This window comes from Rattus rattus, chromosome 6, assembly GCF_011064425.1.
Source record: "Rattus rattus isolate New Zealand chromosome 6, Rrattus_CSIRO_v1, whole genome shotgun sequence".
NCBI classification, from domain to species: Eukaryota; Metazoa; Chordata; class Mammalia; order Rodentia; family Muridae; genus Rattus; species Rattus rattus.
In genome coordinates this window covers 113,879,348-113,905,951 of record NC_046159.1, presented here as the reverse complement: position 1 = coordinate 113,905,951, position 26,604 = coordinate 113,879,348, and positions in this window count along the sequence as shown.

Here is a 26,604-nt window from a genome sequence, read left to right as displayed (position 1 = left end):
TCTTAAAGGACAGAAAACCTGAATGATCCATGTCCTTTAATTTGTGTGCATGTCATATTCAGTAAAAGACACAAAGTACTAATTGATATTCCCAGCCACTCTAGCTTTTGCTGTCTTGCTGGAACGCTCACAAAACTTTCCGAAGACTGGATGATCATTTTTGCTCCTCAGGTGTGTCCACTTTGTTTTATTTTATGATTGATTATACTGATTTCCACTGATTCTGACAACTATCAGGAGTTCCAGCCAGTTTTGCACAGGTGTGGCTGTTATAAAGTAGAAAGGAATGGTGGCTAATTATTTTGGATTCTTCATATAGTCTGGCGATGAATCCCCTAGCAGATGAATAGCTTGACAAGGTTCTCTCTGTTCTGCAGGGTTTGGCCCCTCAGCATTTCTCTGCTGTGCAGGGGCTTTAGATCTCATGCAGCTATTTCCTGAGCTGTGCAGTCATTTTCAGAGAGGCTTTTTTCCTATGTCTCTATCTTTAAGGGTCTCCTCTGCTCTCCTCTAGTTTTTAAAAATTTAGAATTTTCTATGGGAGTCTTTGATTTATTTTTAATTTCTTTATAGTACATAGGGAGCTAGCTTCTATCTCTATATGTGGATACACAGTTTTTGCCCATGCTTGTTGAACAGACTGTTTGTCCTTCACTGTATGTTTTTAACACCTTCATTGAGAATTAGATGGCTATACCTGTATGCATTTCTTTTTATTAATTAATTGATTGATTGATTTACATCCCTAATGTTTTCCCTTCCTAGGCCCCCTTCAAAGAGTTCTTCTTCTATTCCCCTTCTGGTTTCCCTCTGAAAGGGTGCCCCTCCCTGGGTATCACCCCTCGCTGGAGCATCAAGTCTCTACAGGATTAGGCACATCCTCTCCTCCTGAGGCCAGACAAAGCAGTCCTCTGCTACATATGTGTCAGGGACCTCAGACTAGTTAGTGTATGTTCAGTTGTGCTTGCAGACAGGAGCCTAGCATAGCTGTCCTCTGAGAGGCTCTATCAACATTTGATGGAGACAGATGCAGACACCCATAGCAGAGCATTGGACTGAGGTCAGGGTCTCCTATGCATGAGTTAGGGGAAAGACTGAAGTAACTGAAGGGCCTGCCAACTTCATAGGGAGACCAACAGTGTCAACCATCCCGATCTTTGGGAGCTCCCAGAGGTTACGCCCCTTTTCTATTGGTTCATGTATTTATTTTTGAACTGCTTTCATGCAGCAATTCATGTAACAATTTAAAGTCAGGATTGGCTATGGTTCTTTTCTGCTTCCATGTAAATTTTAGAATTGGGGAATAAAGATAGCACATACTGAGTAATATAGATTAAAGAGTTGTCCCCTAAGGTCTGTGTCTCAGAACAATGGTCACAACTTTTCTGAACACCTTATAATCTCACAAGTATGTATGTGAAGAGCGTTAACAATGCTGGTATCTACTTAAGGCTCAGAGATCTCCTTCCGTGTTCATATGGCTATTGTCAGAATTTGTTTCATTTCACGGTAGTTTGCCTTTGTCATGTCAAAAGAGAATACGGTTTTGACTTTGTGGGGTATATTGGAAGACGCATCTGAGTAAATCAGATCCAGCCAAGGCACTTTTCCTTTTCATGAGCCCAAGAACTCTTGTTTGAGGATCTTAATGACATCTATAAAATCTCTTTGCTTTTGTTGTATAACATTGTCAAGAGAATTGCTCCCTTTCCTTATTCTCTTTGCTTGTAGCAAGTTATTAGTCTCATGAGAGGAGGCTGTACATGGTTTTATGCTTTGGGTGGTCATTTTGGAGATCTGCTTTTATTTCACACACAAAACAACAGTACTCCACTCTCAGCCAAACTGACAAGTCTGTGAACTACAAAGATAATGAAAAGTATAAGACATAAATGTGTTGTCAGAGAACTAGCGAGCAAATAGAGAAGCATAACAAAAAGGGAGAATTGAGTCTAAGCTCCCTGATTCCAGCAAAGCCATGAACATCAGAGGCCAGGGAATTTGATGCATTTTATTGTACTGGTCAACTGTAACTCTGTAGAAAAGTACTTGCTATCACGTTTCACATGGAAACCTCCATGAGTGTCCAGAAACACAGAAAAGTATAATGCATACAGATTGCACAGAGAAGCAGATTACGAAGCTAGAATTTCAGCAATTAAAAGTAGGGCATCTGGGGGTTGGGGATTTAGCTCAGTGGTAGAGCGCTTGCCTAGGAAGCGCAAGGCCCTGGGTTTGGTCCCCGGCTCCGAAAAAAAGAACCAAAAAAAAAAAAAAAAAAAAGTAGGGCATCCATTTTGTTTTCACAATTTAAATCCATTTTCCTTGGATATTAGAGAATATGGTTGGTCTAGTAAATGTGGGAATATATTTGAAGTTAATATGTTGTGTAGGTATATATGTCTTTTCCTTAGGAACAGTAATGTTAGAAAACATTAGGTCTTTTATGGAACATACAGAAAAAACTCTGTTAAGATATGCCAAAGAATGGTTTATTTGTAAAAAAAAATACGAGTGAAAAACTTGAGGGTCATAAGAGTGAAAAACAACAAACAAACAAACAAACAAGCAAATAAACATGTAAAGACCCCAGAAAGAACTTAGCAATGTAGTCACTGAGTTTCCAAGTGACTCCTATTATTTGCCTTCCTATTATTGTATAACAAGTCTAGATAATATAGTGTCAGCAAAATGTTGCCCTCCAGATAAATAGCAGCTTTTTATATCTCTTAAATTGTTCTAATAAAAGTCACCTTGGGGTTGAAGTACAAAAGACATAACGTGCATATAACTGTATTTGACTCTGAGATTAGAGAATGTGAAATATTAATACCATTTACAGCCTACAGCACCCGGAGAACATGAACTGATACAGTCAGTACCAGTTTGCTTGTTTTTAAGAACCTACTGGAGTTATAAAATAGGACTCTAATCCCTTAAAACTCATAATAATGTTGATATTTAGCTCAGTTCTAAAACCAAACTTGGTACTTAAAAAGCACATGACTAAGGGAGAAAATAAGAAGTTCTCTGGAAAGAACACAGTATTTGGAAGCAAAAGTTCTTCCTGTCCTGTCTATGAACTTGATGAGTCACCCTTGCGGCTGTAGTTTTCTCCTGCACGCATTGGGAACTGCCTTTCACAAATGCATAATGATCATCCAGAGAGTTTGAAAAGTATAAATTATCATAATAACTTCAACTGTTATTTTCCACAATCTCCAATGTAGCTACAAACTAGGTATTTATTTTGTAGGGAAGGAACACATCGAGATGATTCCAACAGCAGGATGTATTAATGGACTCAGAGCAAATCTTAAAGATCTTTTCAAAATCCTGTCTTCTCGGAGATCTTTGAAGCTCATGATCTTATTCTTTTGTCCATTGACATCACAGCCAGCCTCCTTAAGTCTCAGGAAAACTGGCCCGTGAGAAATCTTTTAATCAGCTTAAAGCCTTAGTGTTACCTGAAGAAGTATGAATGGGTAAGATGGCAAGGGTGTGATACAGGGAAGCGGCGTGTGTTCTGCCTGTCACCAGTGTGTGTTTGTACCCTGCATCAAATAATCCTTGTGAGTGGAGCGAGGTGTATATTATCCTGCTGCCTTAGGGGGATCAGCTTTGCAGCATGGAACTTCTAATGTACAAGGCGACAGGCCAGGAGAAGTGGCAGAACTAACTTCTAGAAATTAGGCTATGTGTTATTACAATTACACATTGGTCCTCTCAGAGATGTGTGCTCTCTCTCTCTCTCTCTCTCTCTCTCTCTCTCTCTCTCTCTCTCTCTCTCTCTCTCTCTCTCTCCAGCTCTCATTTTATATCTCAATGTTAGGTGAAAGAAGTAAAATGAAACTGTACCAAATCAGTTATTGGTCTGAAAAATGATTTCAATTTCTCTGATGATATTTAAAGCAATCAGTGTCACACCATAAAAGCAACAGCTCTTATTTAGAAGACTATTTGGGAGAAGAGAATGACATAAACTTTGCATTTTGGCCATTATTTAAATATTAAAATATTTCAGGGTATAATTTTATTAGACATTTTCAGAGTGCAGTATATGAAATATAATATTAGAATTTCCATATTTGGTTTCCTTTGGGCCCTTCATTTTTGACCCTGCTGACTCCACTACTACTGGGCACCTTTTCTTAAATAACTAATCCTTTCTTATGTTATTTTCATTTGTTTGAAAATCTCTAATAGCAAACTTTCTGCCTCACCTTCTGTTTCCTCCTAAACTGCCTTAACCTGACCTTTCACCTCATGTGTGCCCTCACATTCCAGCCACACACGCTTTTGAATGGGCTTCACTCATTCTTTGCTCTTCAGTGAGTATTCCACACCCTTTCATGGTACCTAGAAGATAACCAATACATTTTTGCCAACGTAAATGCATTTTCTGCAAACTATTCTTATCATTTCAAAAATTTCTTGGGTAGACTCCATATATAGATGAATAGATGTACACATTTTGATCAAAAGAGTCCAAGTTTGTTTATTAAAACATTCATTCTAAACACAAGGACTGACTTCTATAGAGGATCTTTGGAAGTAGATGATTACTTGGGGAAGTTGAGTCACCTTTTGTTGGGCGAATAACCACTAATAAAATTGCTAATAATTCAGCAGATGGCTCCACACCAATTGACCATATACATATGGGTATTACTAAGTGGATTCAGTGGATTCAGTGAGATAATAAAAAAAGAGGGGGTACGATGTTGGGAGACGTATATATCTAAGGGTAGAAATAAGAAGAAATAGTGTGTGGATATGAAAAAATACTGTATAATTTGTGTGAAGTTCACACATATACATAAAAACATTATTTTGAAAAACATACTAAAATGGTCATAGTACTTAAATTCATATCGTCTAAAAACTGGGAACGGTCTATTAAGAGTTAAGGGGCTTATTACTAGTTCATGTAGACAAAATTATTGGTTTTGTATGTCTCATATAACAATTATCAAATATCCAACTATATATTATGGTGTAGCTGTACAGTAAACATCGAATAAAAATGAGAATAAAGATTCACAGCAACATAGATGAAACTTATAAATATGAATTTAAGGGCTCCATTTCCAAAAAATGCTAGGCTATAGAAAGCAACATAAAGAGTTAAATCAACATGATGCTGTTAGAAATATGAATAGTCATATTGTCTTTGCCAAGCACCACCACAGGAGCATGTGTTCCACTATGCTCATAACAACCTTATTTGTTCATAATGGCCAGAAGCTGGAAAAAACGCAGATGTCCCATGACAGAAGAATGGATACAGAAAATGTGTTCATTTACACAAAGGAATACTACTCAGCTATTAAGAATGAGGACATCCTGAGTTTTGTAGGCAAATGGATGGAACTAGAACATATCATTCTGCGAGAGGTAACTCAGACATGCATGGTATGTTCTCACTAATAAGTGGATATTGCCAAAAAAAATACAGAATAACCAAGATACAGTCCATAAAATTCAAAAAGGTCAACAAGCCGAAGGGCCCAAGTGAAGATAACTCAGTCCCCTTTGGGAGGGAGAAGAAAGCAACTGCAAGGGGGGGGAGGGAGGGACAGGGAGGAAAAGGAGATGGGGATAGGGAAAGGGGGGAACATGATCTGGTATTGGATGGAGGAAAAGGACTGAAGCCCTGAGGGCCAGCAGAAAGAATGGAAACAGGCAACCTTAGGACAAAGGAGGTTGAGAGGACCCTCCAGAATGTACCAGAGACCTGGCAAGTGAGAAACTTTCAGGACTCATGGAGGGGGTGGGATCCCAGATGAAATACCCTACAGTGGGGAGAGGGAACTTGCTGAGCCCACTTCCAGCAGAAAGGCAGGGCACCAAGAGAGGGTTGGGGGTTGCTATCCCACAGTTAAAGCTCTGACCTATAATTCTTCCTGTCTGAAAGAAATGCAGGGATGTAAATGGAGAAGAGCCTGAGAAAAAGAAGGTCCATTGACTGGCCTAAAGTGGGGTCCAGCTCAAGGGGAGGCCCCAAGACTTGACACCATTACTGAGGCTATGAGGTGCTCCCAAAAAGGGACCTATCATGACTGCCCTCCGAAAAACCCAACAAGCAGCTGAAAGAATTAGATGCAGATATGTGCACCCAACCAATGAACAGAAGCTGCTGACCTCTCTGTTGAGTTAGAGAAAAGCTGAGGAAGCTAAGGAGGAGGGCAACCCTGTAGGAGGACCAGCAGTGTCAATTAACCTGGACGCCCGAGATCTCTCAGACACTGGATTGCCAACGAGGTAGCATACCCCAGCTGAGATGAGGCCCCCAACACATAGACAGCAGAAGACTGCTGGCTCTGGGTTCAGTCAGAGAAGATGCATCTAATCCTCAAGGGACTGGAGGGAGGCCCCAGGAAGTTTAGAGTTCTGGTGAGGTGGGTGGGGTGGAGACATCCTCTTGGAGATGGGAGGAGGGGGAGGAGGTATGGGAAGTGGAACAGAGTATGGACCTGGAAGGGAATAAAATTTGGAGTTTAAAAATAAATTAAAAATTTAAGTAAAAAAAGAAATAATAATAACAGCGGAAAAAAGAGTAGCTGAAGGCAATATGGAGGAGGATTATTGGATTATGAGGAAATGATAACCTGTTACTCTTAATATAGATGCTGATTTTACATATAAGAACAATTGATAAAAGTCTTTGAGTAGTATAATTGTGATTTTTGCACTTTGTTTATATACATTTTACTTCACATAAGGTTCAAAGTTAAGAGAATGAAGTAATGATTTAGTGGTAGAGAGCTTACATGGAATAATATATAGCTCTGAGATTTGATTCTGGCATCGCAAAATAGCACGGGAAGTTTGAATTAGGGCTAGGAGAGTTAGAATGGTGCAGTTGGGAAGTGGTTGCCTTAGGACCCGAGTTCTACACCCACAACATGTTTAAAAATCTCAGGAATGTTGGAGCCTATGTGTAATCCTACTGTTGAAGAAGTAGTTACATGATGAGCCCTGGGTCTCACTGTTTGACCAATCTAGTTTTTCATCCCTAGATGCCAATAAGAGAACCTGTGTTAAAAGAAGTGGATGATTTTCTTTTCTAAATATTATACCTGTGATTATCCTCCATCCTTTGTACACACCTGCACACTCATATGTGCCCGCACATTTATGTGTTCATACACACACACACACACACACACACACACACACACACACACACACACACACACACACACACTCACAAGTGAAACAAAAACCAGATGCGCAAAACATGGAATGTGCTACATTTGAACTGCTCTAATACAATGGCATCAGAAAAATCATGTTTCAATGACTAAATAAACTCTATCCTGTCTTTTTCTGAATCCAGTGGGAGTTGAGGTCTTTGTTTAATGACTTACTCATTTCAGAATAAATGCACATATCTTCTGAGGTCAATTATTTCAAACTGTGACTGGTTGTACCCACAAAATCAGAATAGGCCACAGTATCCTGACAGTGAAATTCCTGAATGAACCTGCTGTGATGTTAACTGGAAATGTATTTATTCAATAAATAAGATTGGAGTTCTGGATATCCATATATACAATAATAAATCTAGTCCCCTAATTTATAGTATATAAAAAAAACCCAAAGTGGATTAAAGATATAAAATTCAGAACAGAAATCAGAAACCATGAAATGGCTTTAAAATAAATATGGGCATCAAGCCTCTTGGCTTTTGTGTTGGCATTTTTTCCTCTTGTTTTTATGATAGCAGAAGCAGAGGCAACCAAGGGCAAAAATTAGAGTTTGACAAACTGGTATGGGACTGCACAGCAAACTAAGAACAAAAGAAAAATTTCCCACTCTATACCTGGTAAGGTATTAAGAAACAAAATGTATCATTTCATGTCTGAGTTGGCTGTTAAGTTAATGTGTTGTCAGTTCGAAAAGCAGCAGTCCTTTGCCATGCCTATGAGGGACTTTCTTGGTTACCTTAAAAAGACCCGCCCACTGTAGATGGCGTCTTTCCCTGGATGAGACTTGTGCCATATGTGAGTAAAGAGGTTGAGGAGAATGTGTGCATGATTTGCTATGGATACAATGTGACTGGCTGCTTTGATTCCCTACTGCAGTAATTCAGTGGACTGTAAGCTGAAACAAACCTATTGTCACATAAGTTGCTTTGGTTAGACTAGCTTTCTCAGAGCGACAGCAAAGAACCTAAGACTGATGCTATCAAGAAGTATTAGTGAGGTTGGAATAAAAAGTAGCCAAAGTTCCCTGGTGGGGAAGCACATGGTGCATGGGTTCTATATATGGGAACTCCTGAAATTCAAAGAGTCTGACTAGTAGCTAGTAATAATGGCACACCCCTGTAGTTCTAGCTTCTTGAGAGACTAAGGTAGGAGGATCTCTTGACCCAAGGAGTTCAAGGGAAGCCTGGGAATAAACAAAAAACCCTGTTTTACAATCTATCAATCAATTGATCAATCAACCAATCAATCCACTTAATCAAACAAATAAACAACCCATTTTGTCATTAAAAATATACCTCTACTCTATAACCCAGCAGTTTCACTTCCAAGGGTTTAATCCAAGGGAAATGATGTTAAGATTATCTTGAAACCTGTAATCCTAATTCTGGTTTATCTGTTTGTAGAAACAAACTAAATGTACAATGAATGCTGTTAGAAGTTATGGTGAGAGTAGATTCTCCTCTATAATCCATGACCTCACTAGCCCTGCACAGTTGACTCGGCTTCTAGTGACAGGCATAGTTTCCCTCCTGTTGAGCAGGCCAATTAGACAGCTGTTGGTTTCTACTCAGATACAAGTATCACTATTGCACCTTCATAGATAAAACTTATAACCACAGGTAAGTAAATCTCACCAAGCACTAATGAAGCCTCTATTTGCAGTAAATGGAGACCATTACAAAAAAAAAATACCCACAGCTGGTATTACAGCGCAGAGATCAACTGACTGTGAGGAGACCAGAACCGACCAATAAATCTCAAACATGTTCATTGTACCTAAGGCTCCGAGACCACTGAAGAAGAGGAGATGGACAGATTATAAGAACAAGAGGACCAAGGAGATTGCTGTGGGGTTGTGTTTTCTAGAAATGATATGTAAGGTACACCCATGATATTTCATCAATATGGGTGCCAAACAATACCTGAACACTAACAACATCAGTACACGTGCTTATGCAAATGGGTTAGATTTTACATGGTCCCACCTCTAGACAACACATTACAGACGAATAATTACTGCGGAGAAAGAGAGAATTCATCTTTCCCAGGAGTGAGCTCCTTAATTGGTTATCCAATGTAAACTGTTTAGCCCTGGGATCATACACACACAAGAAACAGCAGATGGACTCAGCAGGTAATATTCATATATTTAAAGCATATTTATAAAAAACAATAAAAATTTTTAAAAGAAGCCATCAATTTGAGAGGGAGTGGGAGTAAGTAAGGGCTGTTAGATGTAAAGGACACAGTAGGGATTGGAAGACAAGAAGGGTAGAATAGAAATAATTAGATCGTAATTAAAATTTAAATTTTATAAATTAAAATATACTTGGCTATGAGAAGAAATAACTCTTTCTTGATTAGAAAAAGAATGACAATATATACATTGGCATGAGGGTTAAATGTTTTAAAGAGGATCAATTTTTTTGTACCAAACACTCTTCTAAAGAATGATGAATAAATATGTAAACTGTAGTTAATTAAGTTCACATTGTAATATTCCCTGTAGTCCACAGATGGGTAGGTCTTTTTATCTCCAGCAGTGTAGATAAACAGGAGGATAACAAGTGTGAAAGTTACGTGAGGGAGAAAGACTGCATCACCTCAGTTACATGGGAAATGTAAGAGTCTAACTCAGGAGCAGTCAGGTAAGAACTGCCAAAGGGCGAGTGCATGGGGAAATGGGGTGACCGTGGCCTAAGTGTGAGAACTCCCTACTATCTGTTGCAGAATAATGACTACATTTAATCACACTGTATTGTAGACTTCTAATCTATTGAAACTAGATAGATATTGTGTCCTCCCTTCCATATACACAGGGTTGTCATGAATACTATGTTCTGTACCTAATACTTAATTTTAAGTTAATATACTCAATTTGTTTTAATTCATTTTGTGTACTTAATATTAAGTTAATGTTGATAAATAATAATAAATAATAGAATTTATTAAATACTATAATCTCATCGTATTTACATTTGCCATGTATACATACTTGTAATGATTGCATCTCATTAAGCATTCCTAAACGATTTGATGTATGTTGTGGGTCTAGAGATGGACCTTAGGACCGCTGCATGCCACATACATGTTCTATGGTGGAGCTACTGTGCTGATGGCAATCCTGATGCCTATGTAAAAATTCTTTTACTCCTTATACACTTTTCCATGTGTGTAACTTTTTCCATAAAGTATGCACTCACTCTAGGTGAATTTATTGACGATCCCAAAGTCATTTTGTTTTTAAAAGAGTTCTCTCCTTCACTTTGGTGCACATATGATTCCACAGCTCACAATAAGGACCACTGGCAATGAAGGCAGAAATGTAGAGTTTTATGCTGTTTCCCTCTATGAACTCCAAAGCAACATCAATGAATGGCCTCTTCTCGTAGGAGGGAAGGGGCAACTTTAAAACAATGCTACAAAAATGTAAAGTAACTGCTTTGAGCAAATTGATGTTTTAATGATTTTTTTAAAAAAATTACTCATTAATAAACAAGAGCCCTATGTTATGAGCTACTTTGTGTCACCTAATGGGAATACAAAGAACATATTTTTGGGGGGGGGTAGGCATTGTGTGACAGTCCCACAAAAGTCAGGCCATGAAAAGAAATGGGTATAGCAAACTTCTTTATCATAGCATGAATAAGAAATAGATAAGAAGTTAAAAGTAGATCAGGAGGACCTAGTGTCTTTCTTGTGGCTTTTGCACCTAATTACTGATAAAGCTCCAAAAATATATTTGTTTTCGAGGGAGGTTGTTTTCTCGGGGTTATGATGAGATGTCACTGCCTAAAACAAAAACCAACATTGTCTCTTTGTGTCTGACTCACAGTTCTTTAGATGGTGACAGAATCTACAATGTCATTAACCCTTTGCCAATTAGAGATGCCAGCACAGTGGGACTGCGTTCTTGGGCACTAACATTTCGTGTTTAATTTGAATGCATCAAGTGAAAAATTTATCTTTGTTTATTGGAAAATTATATAAAAATGTAAGTGAAAATTATTCTTTGCTTACTTCTGGTTGTGTTTAGGTTTTAGTGCCACAGAAACCACATTTTCATATTGTAAACCCCTTAATTCAACTGCATAAAATATCTGCTTGCTTTTCATGAACACAGCAGGCATGGTAGCATTAGTTTCTGGCTGTTCCTCAGTATCTCGCAGTGTACAAGAGGAAAGGAAATGTAGAAAAGAAGAAGGTAACTTTCCACTCCCGACAGATGGAGCCAGATTTCAAGACACCTAGGTCTCTCCCAAACATTCTATGGCTCACTTTGTTGAAATTTTGATAGACTCAACTTTTTCACATGGGGTAAAGTTTCAATTAAATGACTAAAATAGTAAAGGGAACTAGACGTGCTGAAGGATTGTTTGCAGGATGAAAAACTAGGGATTCTGAAGATGCTCTTCCTGCACTGTATATCTTTGAGTGACCTGCTACAGTGTTAGGGGAAAAAATTAAAAATACCCGCCTGATTTTCTTGTGTATATCAAAGGTCAGAGGTGAGATTAGAAAGGGTAGTCATAAGAAGACTTTCCAAACCACCTCCAGACTCATGTATCACTGATATATTATTCGTGGTTCTTCTATTGCAGGCTCAAATTGGAATACGCTTTGGGGACACAAAGATAAAGGTGCTATGGACCTTCATATGAAATAGCATCCAATCTATGAGAGTGACAGGCTCAACGATATGAGTCATAGAGTGTCAAGGGGCCTCTGAGAAAACCAGTTCATGTCAGTCATAATAGAATAATGAAAACTAGGGCCACAAGAAGTACAGTTTGATCTCAGAATGGATATTATTTTGAAAGAAAGAAAAAGACTGGGTGTGGTGATACATGCCTGTGACTATGATCCATGAGAGGCCAAACATAATTACATAGAGAGTTTTAACTCAGCCTGTACTATAGAAAATCCTATTTTGAAAGATAAAAATACAAATAGCTACAAAAATTGTTGAGAGCTGATATGAAAAACTAATCCTCATATACTGTAAACTGGTAAAATGAATGTAATAATATTGTTAGTCTTCAAATATCTGAAAATATCAATCACACTACTAGTAAATATATATATATAGAAAATGAAATTATTGTATCAAACTAACATGTGAAATTTATATTTATACAATACTATTATTACAACCAATTTATAGAATCTACTGTTGTAATCATGAATGAATGAGTGAAAAAAGGAAATATGACATATATACATACATAATTGTGTTTATGTGTGTATCTCTGTGTGTGTGTGTGCGTGTGTGTGTGTGTGTGTGTGTGTGTAATATAGTTTGGCTATAGAAAACAATGCAGTTTTGTCTTCTATGGTAACATACATGAAACCAAAGTATACATATTAAGTGGAATAAACCAGAAAAAACACATTGTCATTCATATATGAAAGCTACAAATTGAACTTATGAAAGTTAGGAATAAAATTGTAGTTGCTCGGAAGTAAGAAAGGACCAGAGACAGTGTCAGGTTAGTTAATGTATACAAAAACTAAATTAGTTCTACTTCTTATAATGTCAGAGGGGATTTCTAGCAAAGAGTTTATTATTTACTTCAAATAACTGGAAGACTCCAAAAGGTTCCAACATCTATCAGTGATAAACATTTTACAAGGCAGAAAAGTTTATTATTATGATTGAATCTTTAAGATTATATTTATTCATGAAATCACCATTCTATACCATAATATGTACAAATGTTAGTAGCCATCACTCCAGAGAATAGGCCCTGTGCCTCACCTCACAGTTGATGAGTAGAAGGGTGAACCCTCCCACACTCATACTAGAGACTGGTTTATCCACACCATGACCACCAAGGCCAGTTCCACTGTGCTGAATGATGCTGCTGGTAAGAGATGAGATTAGCTCTCCAGAATGTCCCAGCCAGTGAAGGGTGGGGCCAGTTCTGCACATCCCTGGGACATCCACATGGTTCTGACAGCTGTCCCAATCAAGGAGGTCCCCATGTTTTGTAATGGTAGTATGATTCATGAACATCAACAGTGACCCATGCCTCTCCATAGTTATGGACCCAGACATGGCCCTCAGTGGCAACTCAGGTCGGGTCTTCATCATGGCCTCATGCCACTTACAAAAGGCTACCCCTCCACCATCAAGTCTCCAGTTTCATCTCTCTACATGATGCTCAAGCTGTACCAGTTCTTTTTGTCCTCCATCTGTCTACCATCTACTCACACATTGTGGTAGCTTCCATTATAACCTGGTCATGTGTGTTAGTGGGACCCTGAATGACATTCTCCATCCACACTGTGTGGCACTGTGGCAAGCAGGTGTCTATGGTCACCTGGGCTATGTGCCCTAGGGCAGATCTGTGGATACCATGGTGGTCCGCAGGTCTATCTGTCTTCTTCTTCCTGTTCTGCCCTGCTTAAATTTGATTTGGCCACTCCTCTGCTCTGAGGTGGCTTTGGGTGGCCTTGGCACAGGGCCTGTTCTTCAGAAAGATGGCTACTAATATTTGTACATAATATGGTATAGAATGGTGATTTCATGAATACATATAATCTTAAAGATTATATTCATATCTCTCACTCTAAGGCAGTCAGGAGAGTGGTCAGTGAGCTGGTCTTACCCCTTACCAGCTTCAGCCCTTGAATGAGCAGGCTCTGCACCTCACCTAAGTAGCATAGTAGAGCTGTCCATGGTAGAAGGGACAAGGGGGAAAGTTGCTGCCCCCATTTTATTACCCCCAGGATGAGAGCACAGAAGAGTCAGCCCTGCTACTTACCACTCATCTCTCATGAGGTACTGCTGGTGCAGAGGCAGTGTCCTCTCTCTACACCCTTTACAACTGTGTTAGTCAGCAGAGCTGGCCCCAAGAGCATGAGAGCTGAAGAGATGGCCCTGTTCCCTCCCTGTAGCACTCAGCAGAGCACGCTGTATACCTCCCACAGGAAACACAGTGGAGCTGGCCCTGATGGTGAAGGTCCAGCACCTCACAGGTTACAGCACCTCACTTGGGTGAGTGGGCCCAGAGCCTTGACTAGGTCGCAAGGTGGATCTGGCTGTGCAGGTATGGGTGCAGGAGAGCCAACCCCAAGGCCATCAGAGCAGGAGAGTATACCTTGTTTCCTGCTGATGGTGGCCTTGGGTGGCCGACTGGTACAGTGCTGGAAAGCTCACACTTAGGGTTCAGATAAAGGAGAGCTGGTGCACTCACCGGCTCAGGTACCCCAGGTCCAGATCCATAGCTCTGAGTTGGCCCATCTTAAAATCTATATCATCTGAGAATGGTTGGGATGTGTGAAAGGTCCAGTCTATTGATCCAGAGCTGCAGGATCTCGGAGACACAGGGCAACAACAGGATAACTGGGAGAAGTCATGGTGAGTATCCAATATTGATGGTGTCACAGAAGCCAGAAATCTTGAACCAGTCCAATGACTCATTGCAATGAACATTTACCTGCGCTTAGAATGGACAGAGATACATACAGCGACATATTACAGCTTCCATTAAAATGTTTTCTATGCTTGCTTTTTGTTTTGTTTTCTGTTGTTGTTGTTTGTGTGTTTTATTGTGGGGTAGATGTTTCAAGGGCAAAGGACAGAAACGAGGGGACAGGGAAATAAGTAGACTGGGTGCATAATGTGAATCTCACAAATAATCAATAAAAAGTGTTTTTGTAAAGGGAAATTAAGTTGTAATTTTCTAGATTAACCTAGAAATGACAAGGTATAGAGAAAAGAATCTACAATACTGACGCTGGCATTGCCTTTGAAACTGTCACTGAGGTTCTGATAAGAACTGATCAGTCCCGGTGTTTATAGAATAAGTGTTATTGCCTACTTTACCATCTCCTCTAGGCCTTAGAATTATAAATTCTTAATTTTCTAAATATAGCCAGACCTTAGTGAACAAAACTGGATGGTCCCTGAAATGCAAACCAAACTGGAAGCCAGATGATTGAAACCATAATTACCTCACGAGAAGGTTAAGGGAGTCCATTTCCAGGTGGAAATTGGGAGTTCTGCCTGCCATCATGTCTTGAGTTATATCATTTTCTAATGAGTGTCCAAAATGTTCTCTTGATACATAAAAATCTAATTTCTAGATGGTAACTGTAGCATGCTGAACAAGTTCTTAGCATGCACATATGTAGAAACTCTAATGGATACAAGATACATATACGAATTCTACAAAATAAATTATATTCTACTTACTGTCAATATATAGAATAGATACCAAACCAAAATAAGAATCCTAACACATTCCACCCTGAAGAATCGCCCCAAACAATCAGTAAGTTCCTGGAGTTGCACACAGCAGTGTGGATGAGTGATTACTTACAGGACACTTAGGAATCATAGGAAGCCACATCGTGCGGAATCCCACCACACTGGGGTGACGACACGTGGAATATGAGTCTCTGGAACTCTCTGGACTAATTGCAGATACCACAGTTCATTGGAGCATCCCCTATCCCTAAAGTTGCTTCCTACTTCCATAGTTTTAGGCAGAGGTCTTAGAATCCTGTCAATTTCAGTAATTTTCTGAGACTTACCAGGTTTTTATTTCCTAACTTTTGTGAGTCACCCACATTATTTTTTGAGGTCAGGACAATGTTACTAGCTTAGTGTGCATGAAAAAAATACTTGAAACAAGACTAATGCAGCTAAGGAACACAATGCTTCATTATTTTCAATCTTAGTTTAAACCTACACTGCGTAACTACATATGCTAGTGGACTATTCAGTGCTTATTCTGTAGCTTAGCTTTATTTGTGTCTCTTTGTGTTTTATTCAGAGCCACCAATAGTGATTGCTGTTCTTTTATTATTATTATTATTATTATTATTATTATTATTATTATTATTAACTTGAGTATTTCTTATATACATTTATATACCCTTTCCCGGTTTCCGGGCAAACATCCTCCTCCCCCCTCCCCTTCCTTATGGGTGTTCCCCTCCCAATCCTCCCCCCATTACCTCCCTCCCCCCAACAGTCTAGTTCACTGGGGGTTCAGTCTTAACAGGACCCAGGGCTTCCCCTTCCACTGGTGCTCTTACTAGGATATTCATTGCTACCTATGAGGTCGGAGTCCAGGGTCAGTCCATGTATAGTCTTTAGGTAGTGGCTTAGTCCCTGGAAGCTCTGGTTGCTTGGCATTGTTGTACATATGGGGTCTCGAGCCCCTTCAAGCTCTTCAGTTCTTTTCTCTGATTCCTTCAACGGGGGGTCCTATTCTCAGTTCAGTGGTTTGCTGCTGGCATTCTCCTCTGTATTTGCTGTATTCTGGCTGTGCCTCTCAGGAGCGATCTACATCCGGCTCCTGTCAGTCTGCACTTCTTTGCTTCATCCATCTTGTCTAATTGGGTGGCTGTATATGTATGGGCCACATGTGGGGCAGGCTCTGAATGGGTGCTCCTTCAGTCTCTGTTTTAATCTTTGCCTCTCTCTTCCCTGACAAGGGTATTCTTTTTGCTGTTCTTAATCCAAGACATAGCTGAATGCTTGTCTGAAACCCTAGCATTGAGAAGGGCAACTAAGGAAGATTACAAGTTCAAAGCCAGCTGGACCCAAATAGTATTTCTTTTAGAAGAAACACAAAAGAACCATTAAAACGTCTGATGCTACTATTGAAAATATTCTATAAAGTGACTTCTAATTTTTCTTTCAAATGAAGAGTATACTACTTAAAGTAAACAGTTTGCTGTCCTCAAATCTATCTCCTGTTTTTCAGCAACCGTATTTTCTCTATGGCAACTTTTTTTTGGGCTGCATTTGATTTTGATTGTTTCGATAACAATAACATTTAAATGTATCCGTCAAATTATATCTGATATTTAAATAGCACAAAAGTTTCCTCCATGTGCTTTTTATCTCAATCATATCTTTTAGCATGCATAGGATTTAGCGTTATAAGACAGTGACACAAATACTTGATGTGGCCTCACAGTTTGGGAGGGTTCAGTCTATAGTCATTTGGCCTCATACCCTTGGGTAAAATGTCTTAGGGCAGGAGCGTGTGAATGAGGCCACTCTTCAATTCTTGAAAGGCATGAAGCCAAGCAGCCACTTTTGGAACTTGCTCTTATTTAAGCTTTAGTATTGTTTTGAGGATTTGGTCATACTTTGTAGCCTCAATTGGCCTCAAACTACAGCAACCACCTCCCACCATCTTGCTAAGTGTTAAGGTTATAAATGTGAACCCCACCCTGTGCCCATCACTTCCCCCTTTCTCCTTTTATTCCACCTGTTTCCCAAGCCAATGGGATGCTTCTGTCACACTAATGGTACATCTTCCCTGCTCAGTTAGTCTTCCCTGGAAACATTTTGACTAATACACCAAGAGATGTGCCTTAAAAACCTGCCTCAGACTATTATCTATGGCAGGTGTTATCGTATCATTCCTGAACATTTCAACACCCAGGAAACATCAATTGATTTCGATGTAACAGCCGACAGCATTGTGTTGAAATTCTAGTCACTTGACTTTCTACCTATGCCACTGCTGATTAGCACAAGGTATTCTGTGAATGGTAGCTGATAAATAAGCATTAGAGATGTATAATTTCACAGAGAAGATGTCAGAGACCCATCTATAACTATGTTTGGTTCATGAGTAAACCACCATTGTGAAAAGAGTAAGATGAGCAGACATCCTCCAAACTGATGGAGAAATACGCTTGTTTTCTTTGTCAGCGCTCACCTCTCTCCACCACTGAAAGTTTGGGTTTGCAAAATGTTGTGAAAGAAGACTTGAAACTCATCCCCAAGGAGAACCATCAGCAGGTCAACAGGACACTAGTCCTTGGGAGAACAGTGCCTTATCCAGGGAAAACATGTGGTTTTCCTGCCTTCTTGCCATCCTCTTTGTTGTCCTGCCAAGTCCTTCTGCCCCAGGCTCAAAGCTGAATGGCTTACTTTCTTTGGCCTTGGCCTTGAAAATAATTATAGAGATGTGTAGGGAAAACTGGAAGAGCAGAGTGTTAAAAGGAAGCTTCCCACCCACCCATCCCCCACTGACTGGGGTGGTCAAGAGGATGCTTTGTTCCCTGTTTTGGGATCTTTACCTCTGAGTTGGCTATTCAGGCCTACACTCTCATGACCTCGGAAAAGAAATCTTTTGAAAACTCCAAAGAATTGTGTTCCCCGCCCCAACAAAGACACTAATTTCTATTAGAACTTTTAGTGATGATCTTAAATCAACAAATTCTTAATTGACAATTATTCCTAAAGAACAAACATCCTTATTTTTATCTGAAAAAAATAATCAATTGATGTAACTAACTTAAAGTTTGTAAAAATGGTTGATTTGTTTTACTGGGCTAGTGAAGCATGAATCATCAGAGAGTACACAGCTGTTTCTTATGTAAACCAGCCCATCGTACAGACCTGTCTTGTTATGTGAATCCTGCTCCTGTATGCTACAGTGAGGAATTTCAAAATCTAAAGCTTTGCTGAGTCACACAAAAGTCCAGATTCTCTAGATTCCAGTTCCCTTTCCTTGGAAGTTTCTGTTATAAAGAGATAAAGGGGAAAGTAGACGAGGAGGGGAATGGGCAGGACAATATGGGAGGGCAGGGTAAAGGAAAAATACAGGGAGGGGCAACTGACGTTAGGACTTAAAACTTCATATGAAAACCTACTACTGAAGGAAATCTCCTCAGATTTATACACATATTAAAAATTAAGTGGAGTCACAACATAATGATGGGAACATGCCCCCAACTAGGCATCTTATGGAGCCATGTAAAATCTTCAGTTGAAGAAATCATTTCCATCTTGATGAGGCCAAAGGGGATCCCACACACAACCCTGATTATCACAGGCTATGAACAGGTAATTGATTACCCACACAAACTATGGTGCTTTGAGAAGGAATAGCCCCCATTCCCTCGTGTATTTGAATGCTTGCCCCACAAGCATGACACTGTTACAAGGTATGGTCTTATTGAAGTAGGTATGGTCTTGTAGGATAAAATATAAGTGTGTCAGTAGGGTTTGAGGTCTACTATCCTCATGCTATGTTCAGTGAGACACAGTCTCCTACTGCTACCTTCTGACCAAGATATAGAACTATTTTATTTTTTAAGTTTTTATTGGTTATTTATTTTCATATCAAATGTAACCCCTTTGTGAGTTTCCCCTCCACAAACTCCCTATCTTGCTCCCTCCACCTGCTTCAGTGAGGGTGCTCCCTCACCAACCACCCACTTCTGACTCACCATCCTAGCATTCCCCTACACTGGGGCATTGAGCCTTCACAGGACCAAGGGCCTCCCCTCCCATTGATGCCAGATAAGACCATCCTCTGCTACATATGCAGTTGGAGATGTGGGTCCTCTTTGGTTTGTTGATTAGTCCCTGGGAGCTCTGGGATGTCTGTTTGGTTAATATTAGTGTTCCTCCTATCGGGTCACAGACACCTTCAGCTCCTCCAGTCCTTGTCCTACCTCCTCTATTGGGGTCCCCATGGTCAGTTTGATGGTTAGCTGCAAGCATCCACATTTGTATTGGTGACAATACAAATTTGAGCGGCTTGGCAGAGCCTCTCAGGAGACAGCTATATCAGGCTCCTGTCAGCGTGCACTTCTTGGCAGCAGCAATAGTGGCTGGGTTTGGTGGTTGTATATGTGATGGATTCCCCAGGTTGAGCAGCCACTAGATGGCCTTTCCTTCAGTCTCTGCTCCACTCTTTTTCACTGTATTTCCTTCAGACAGGAGCAATTCTGGGTTAAAATTTTGGAGATGAGTAGGTAGCCCCATCCCTCAAATGGGGGCTGTGCCTAGCTTCTCCATATGGTATTCACGGGTTCTTTCTCCCCTTTGTTGGGTATTTCAGATAATTTCATACCTGTTGGGTCCTGGGAGCCTCTTACTTTCCTGACATCTGAGACTTTCTGTTGGGTACCCTGCTCCCCATCCTGCATTGCTGCATAATTTCCTGACCCTCTGTACATTTCCCTGTCCCCTCCCACACCTGATCCTGCCTCTCTTTTTTTCTGCTTCCCCTCCTCTCTTCCACCCTCTACTCCAATAATTATTTTGTTCCTCCTTCATAGGACTGAAGCATCTACACTTTGGTCTTCGGTCTTTCTTCTTCTTGAGTGTCGTATAGTCTGTAAGTTGTATCATAAGTATTCTGAGTTTTTTTTCCTAATATCTATTTATCAGTGAGTACATGCCATGTGTGTTCTTTTGTGACTGGATTACCTCATTCAGGATAATATATCTTCTAGTTCTATCCATTTGCTTGCGAATTTCATGAAGCTGAGTAATATTCCATTGTGTAAATGTACCACATTTTCTGTACCCATTCCTCTGTTGAGGGACATCTGGATTGTTTCCAGCCTCTGGCTATTGTAAATAAGGCTGCTATGAACATAGTGGAGCATGTGTCCTTGTTATATGTTGGAGCATCTTCTGGGTATATGGCTAGGAGTGGTATATCTGGGTCCTCAGGTAGTAAGTACTATGTCCAATTTTCTGTAGAACTGCCAGGCTGATTTTCAGAATGGTTGTACCAGCTTGCAATCCCACTAGCAATGGAGGAGTATTGGAGAAGCACCTAAAGAAATGTTCAACATCCCCAGTCATCACGAAAATGCAAATCAAAATGACCTTGAGATTCTACCTCACACCAGTCAGAAAGGCTAAGGTCAAAAACTCAGGTGACAGCAGATGCTGGTGAGGATGGGGAGAAAGACATAGAACTCTTAGCTCCTTCTCCCTCACTGTGTCTACCTGGAAACATGCTTCCTCCCATGATGGTAATAAACTAAAGCTCTGAAACTGTAATCCAGACTCAATTAAATATCTTCCTTTATAAGAGTTGCTTGACCATGGTGTTTCTTTATAGCAATGAAACCCTAATTAAGACGCAATCTCTATTACTAAAGGTATCATTAACTTATGTCACCACACAAGGAGAAATTGAGCTGAAGATCAAATGGAAGTTTCACATCTACTTACTAGTGGTCACAGTGCTAAAAGGTACTTTGAATAATACCAGGAGAGAAAAGTAAGCATTACAAAACAGAAAACACGCAACAGTGATTTGGCTATAACATTCTAATACACACAATGTTATGGGTGCAAACAACAACTTTTGCATTGGATTTAAGGCCCATACCATAAGGTAGAACCCATACCTGACATTGCTAAATTGGTAAACGCCTGAGACTAGATAAATCATGGCACCTGGGGAAAAACCCACTACCATTATTCTGCTGAAGAAACACAGTAATTGATTCCTAATGACATATTGCCATAACTATAGATTATAGATAATCCCTCATCCATTATCAGAAGCTTCTTCTTGAAGCACATGGTAATTACAGAAATCCACAACAGAGAGTAAGAAGAATTAGCGTACTCAGCCCTAAAAGAGATGTCTTAATTAAACCCCTCCCCTCAAGGTTCAGGGATCTATGAAAATGTAAGCAGAATGATTCTAAGAGTCAGAGGTGGTGACACTTTAAGGAAACAGGCACTTCCAGACACATCAGGACTAATGTATGTACAAACTCATGGAGATTGTGACAGCACACATAAGACTTTAAAGGTTCAAACCAGAAAAAGAAATCAAGCTTTAATAAGAAGTGGACACAGAGTCCATCCTAACTATGAAACTATTTTCATTTGATACCTGTTGGGAAAGAGAAAATCAGTTTGATACAATGCAATGCCATTGTGGATATTAAACCCACACCAGCACTGGCTTCACCACCACCACCACTGCCACAAGTAGTTGGCCAACAGATCTCTCTCTCTCTTTCTCTCTCTCCCTCTCTCTCCCTCCCTCTCCTCTCCCTCTCTCTCTCTCTCTCTCTCTCTCTCTCTCTCTCTCTCTCTCTCTCTCACACACACACACACACACACACTTTTATTTTGTTTTGGTTTTTCATCTTGACCTTTTATTTTTACATTTTTGATTTTGTTTTATTTGAGAGAGAAAGAAATAACATGAGGTTGGGTTGGCAGGGAGGAGGTAGGGAAGATCTAGAAAGAGTTAAGAAGGAGAAAGAATATGATCAAAATACATTAGATGGAAATATTTTCTAAAGTTCAAATTTTCTACATTTGTTAACATTTCTGAACATAAGTTTCCTCAGTCATAAGCTACATAATAATAATAATGATAATAATAATAATAACAATAATTTTACATTATATGATATGGCTAAATCAGAAGTAAAATGAGCCAAACAAACTCCATTGGTCTCACAGGACAAAAGAATATTATATCTAATATATATTTGTACTAAATAGATACTTCATAATATTTTAAAGAGTTTCATTTTTGACTAGTTTCTTTAAAGCTATTTGTGCTAAAAGCAACTAACATAAGGTAACACCTGTAATCTCAGAGTATAGAAAGCAGAGGCTTCAAGGATAACAAGTTCAAGGTCATTTTTTGGCAACATAAGAAGTTCTAGCCCAACCAGATTTCATGAGACTTTGTAAATAAAAAAAAAATTCATTTATGTTTCCTATTCCAATTTTAAAAGTTAAGAAAAAATCAAACTTAATGAACAAAACAACATGATACAAAGAATTACTATGTATAGTTTACCTAACTCACCAGTGAATTTATATCTGTAGCTTAGTAATTTGGGCTACGGAGTACACACCTATGTGAATACGTATGCATGTTGTTTGTGAAATATTAGAAATTTTTTCCTTTGCGTTATATTTGAGTATGCATTCTTAAATTATGAGGGTGTTAAACACAACTCAGTAGTTATTTTTGAAAATTTATTACTGATAATCCATAGCCTATCAGTGTCTATAGTGCTGGAATTTTAGGTATGCACCAAGACTTCTAACTTTTAGTTATCTCTAGTCCAATTGTTCCAGTGGCTTTTTTTTTTAATCTAGCATGATGTTGTGAGTGAAAACTTGCAAATAAAATTTTCTGAGCCTAGGTTTGAGCTCAGTTGTAAGCAGGCTTTAAGGAAGCTCAGAATAGTCCCACGTCCCCAGTGTTGGTATAATTCCCAACTCACTGGAGTTGTTGTAGGTATTGGGTACTTCTCTGAAACAGAATGTGCTAACATTACTACTTAACTTGCAAGTTCATTGATAAAAGCCAATGTGTATGGGGGCACCCTCTTTTCTTCCTCCCCCCTTTCTTTTTCTTCACGTCATTCATCTCTTCCTCCTCCTCCTCCTCTTCTTCTTCCTCTTCTTCCTTCTTCCTCCTTCTTCCTTCTTCTTTCTTCTCATTCTCTCTCTCTCTTCCCCCCCTCTCCTCTCATTACTCTTAGGGAAAGCAATTTAATCACTGTATTAGGAATGTGGAAAGGAACTTCTCAACCCAACAGTCAGAGAAGAAAGAGGACGAGTGATCTTGCACATGAGTTCTCCTTTAGTCATACTATGTGTTTTATCACACATATACAACTTTAACTACCTATCTTATTAACTGCCCAGCCACATTTGCCATGGTTATGAATTTTTATCTCTGAAAACCATCATTGCTACTATTAGTGTAGCTAGAACATTTTTAAGTCTTTTGAAATATTGCCTTGACCCAGAGAAGTCTTCAGTTACATAATCAAGTATTTCCATACACAATGTCATTTGATTCTCTGGAATAAAACATTCCAGACAAAGTATCCTTTCAGTGAAGTTTGCATGTTTTCAACTACTAATTACCAAATGCCAGAATTAATTTTTCTCAGATAATTATTCCTTTAGCATAGTTGACAATCCCAGGCATTTAGCTCATTCATTAAAATGCAATCATAACTCACTAGTGTTTTTTCCCTGGCACTAATGACATGTGTTATCATGCATCACTAATTTCCATGAAGAACAATGTTATACTATTTTATTGGCATTTTATTTGTGGAATTTTTGTGACAGTCTTGTGAGGAACACTTTTTGTTTGTTTGTAATTAAATGACCCAGATCAAAATATCTTTGTTTCTTTCCTTAAAGATTATTTAAGCTATAGTATTACTATATAATGTTGAGCTGCTCCTAAATATTTTGCTCATCATTGTGCAATTTCAATTATAATTTAAATAAACATATAGATAGCCGAGAATAATGGTTAATTTACTAAAGACTGCAATTATCGAGATAAGATTTAAAGTATTTCAAACTCTAGTATTAAACAAAATATTCTGAGATGCTGTGAAGTTTTCTTCTTTGATGAGTTGGTTTTGTTACCAGTTACTGCTTATTAATTTAAAAAATCCATCAATTAACCTACTGACCTACCTCTGTTATATCTTCTTTGTTAAATGTTTCATGATAGTAGTGTTTCAATGTTTACATTAATATTTATTAAAATAAAAGTTAGGGGAAAAGTGTACTTCTGGCTTAAGCTATTAAAATAAAAGAATTCAAGTCTTTGTGCTTTTATATTAGAAAATCAACTTCAGTTTCACAAAATAAAAAGGTAGAATTAACCCAGGAGCTCAGAGTTTTGATCCACATGCACAATGTATCAAAAGTGCTCAGAAAATTGGGTCTTCTCTGTGGGTACTGCAGCCACCATGCACAAGTCAGTCAACATGAAAGGACTCCTTTTGGGTTTGTTTTTTTTTTTTTATTTCATTTCATTTATTTTATTTTATTTTGAGAGAGAGGTGCATCGAGGGAGGGTGGTTATACAATGTTGGATTGGTAGGGAAGGTGCAGGATAGTGACAGTATCTGAGAAGAGTTGAGGGAGGGAAAGAATATAATCAAAATATAGTGTATGACAGTCTCAACAAAAAAATCAGTATTATAGAAAATGTTCATGCTCATTGACTGAATACCTATTTAGAAGAAAAATTATTTATTGCCATAGATGCAAACATCCCACCTGATAAAACAGAATAATGCATTACTTCTTTAAGAGTAGAGCCCTTCATTGCAAAGCATTGTCACTTAGCCCTGTTTGTGTGAAACAGTGGTGACATGCAGGGCCTGATTAGCTGAAGTCACAGATGTGTTTGCCTGAGGGAAGTAACAGTAACCTAGTTTGCTACATAAAGGTGATAGCCAGAATTCAAATGATTTCCAATCCAAAGGAAGCCGAAACCGTTTCAATTCTTGTAGTTGTGTGTTTTAACTAAACCTAGTAAAAGAAAAACATAGAGATTGTGTTTATAGATGTCTCATGTCTGTGTAAGTGGCTTCTTTGGAAGCTGGCTTATCTGTTCCCTCCGGGGCACTGGCTACCATTTACTAAAATGCAGGCAGCACTGGGGAAGCATTTGAGGGTTTTTTTGTTTTTTTTTTTTTTTTTTTTTTTTTCATCTGGCAGCCGCACATGGGTTACATAAGGAGGGGTATTTTTCAGGAAGAGAACACACATTTAATTTGACATTTTCAGACTGAACTTGAAGCAGCCAGCTTCCCTGGCTTTGTTCCCTCTTTCATTCCACCAAGCTTCCCCTCCTACACATCAAATAATTACGACATTCTTCATCATAAAACACAGGCAGATGGATTCTTGTGTCATTATTTATGATCTGATTGAAGATATCTCTGAATATTTTTTCCTGTCCATCCCACCCCAATCCATATTTCTACAAAGTCAACATCTATTCTTAAATTTACAAACTTTGCTTAATAAAGAAGGCAATTTTACCAAGAACATTTCTTTTGCATAGTTTTATCAGAAACACAGTTTTAAATGCTACTACTTCATTCACTAAGCAAAAAGCTAGAGACTGTTAGTATGAGCTCTACTAACTTCTAAGTCATTATCATGGTCTCTGAAAAGCCCAGTCTCTGTCTTTCATATGCACATATGTGATGTATGCTCATCTGTGCTTGGGTTTGAATGCAGGCAAAAAAGCTGGAGGGCAACATCCTTTTTCACCCTCCAATTCATTCTTTGAGGCAGGATCTCTCATTGAACATGGCTAAACAGGCTGTCCAAATGAGCGCCAGTCATCTTCCTGTCTCTGAGCACAATCGCAGGACTTTTGAGCAGCCACCATTCAGTATTCTTGGTTTCAATGTGGGTGCTGGGTATCTGAACACAGGCCCTCGTGACTGCACAGGCACTTACCCACTAACTCACCACTCCTTACCCACTAACTTCAGCCTCTTAAATTACCTCTGAATTGAGTTGTTTCTCATTTATCTTTTAAAAATGTTTGAAGTATGCAGAAAGCACTTCACCTTAAAAAGTCATCCCTCAAGAGTAGTTGTTGGAATTGCTTGAGAATGATCTGTGAGTGCAGGATTCACTTTCCCTGTGAGTGTGCCAGAAATACTTTGTTGATTAAGACGCAGAAGTAAAATCAGATGTCTTTCCATTGCTCCATCAATATTGGAATACACTCATTTGGAGGGTTGTTTTTAACTTAAAAGAAATTTCATACATTTAATGGATTGAAAAACAAATTAAAAACTTCACAGCAAGCCTTATCAGCTACATATGAAACATGGAGTA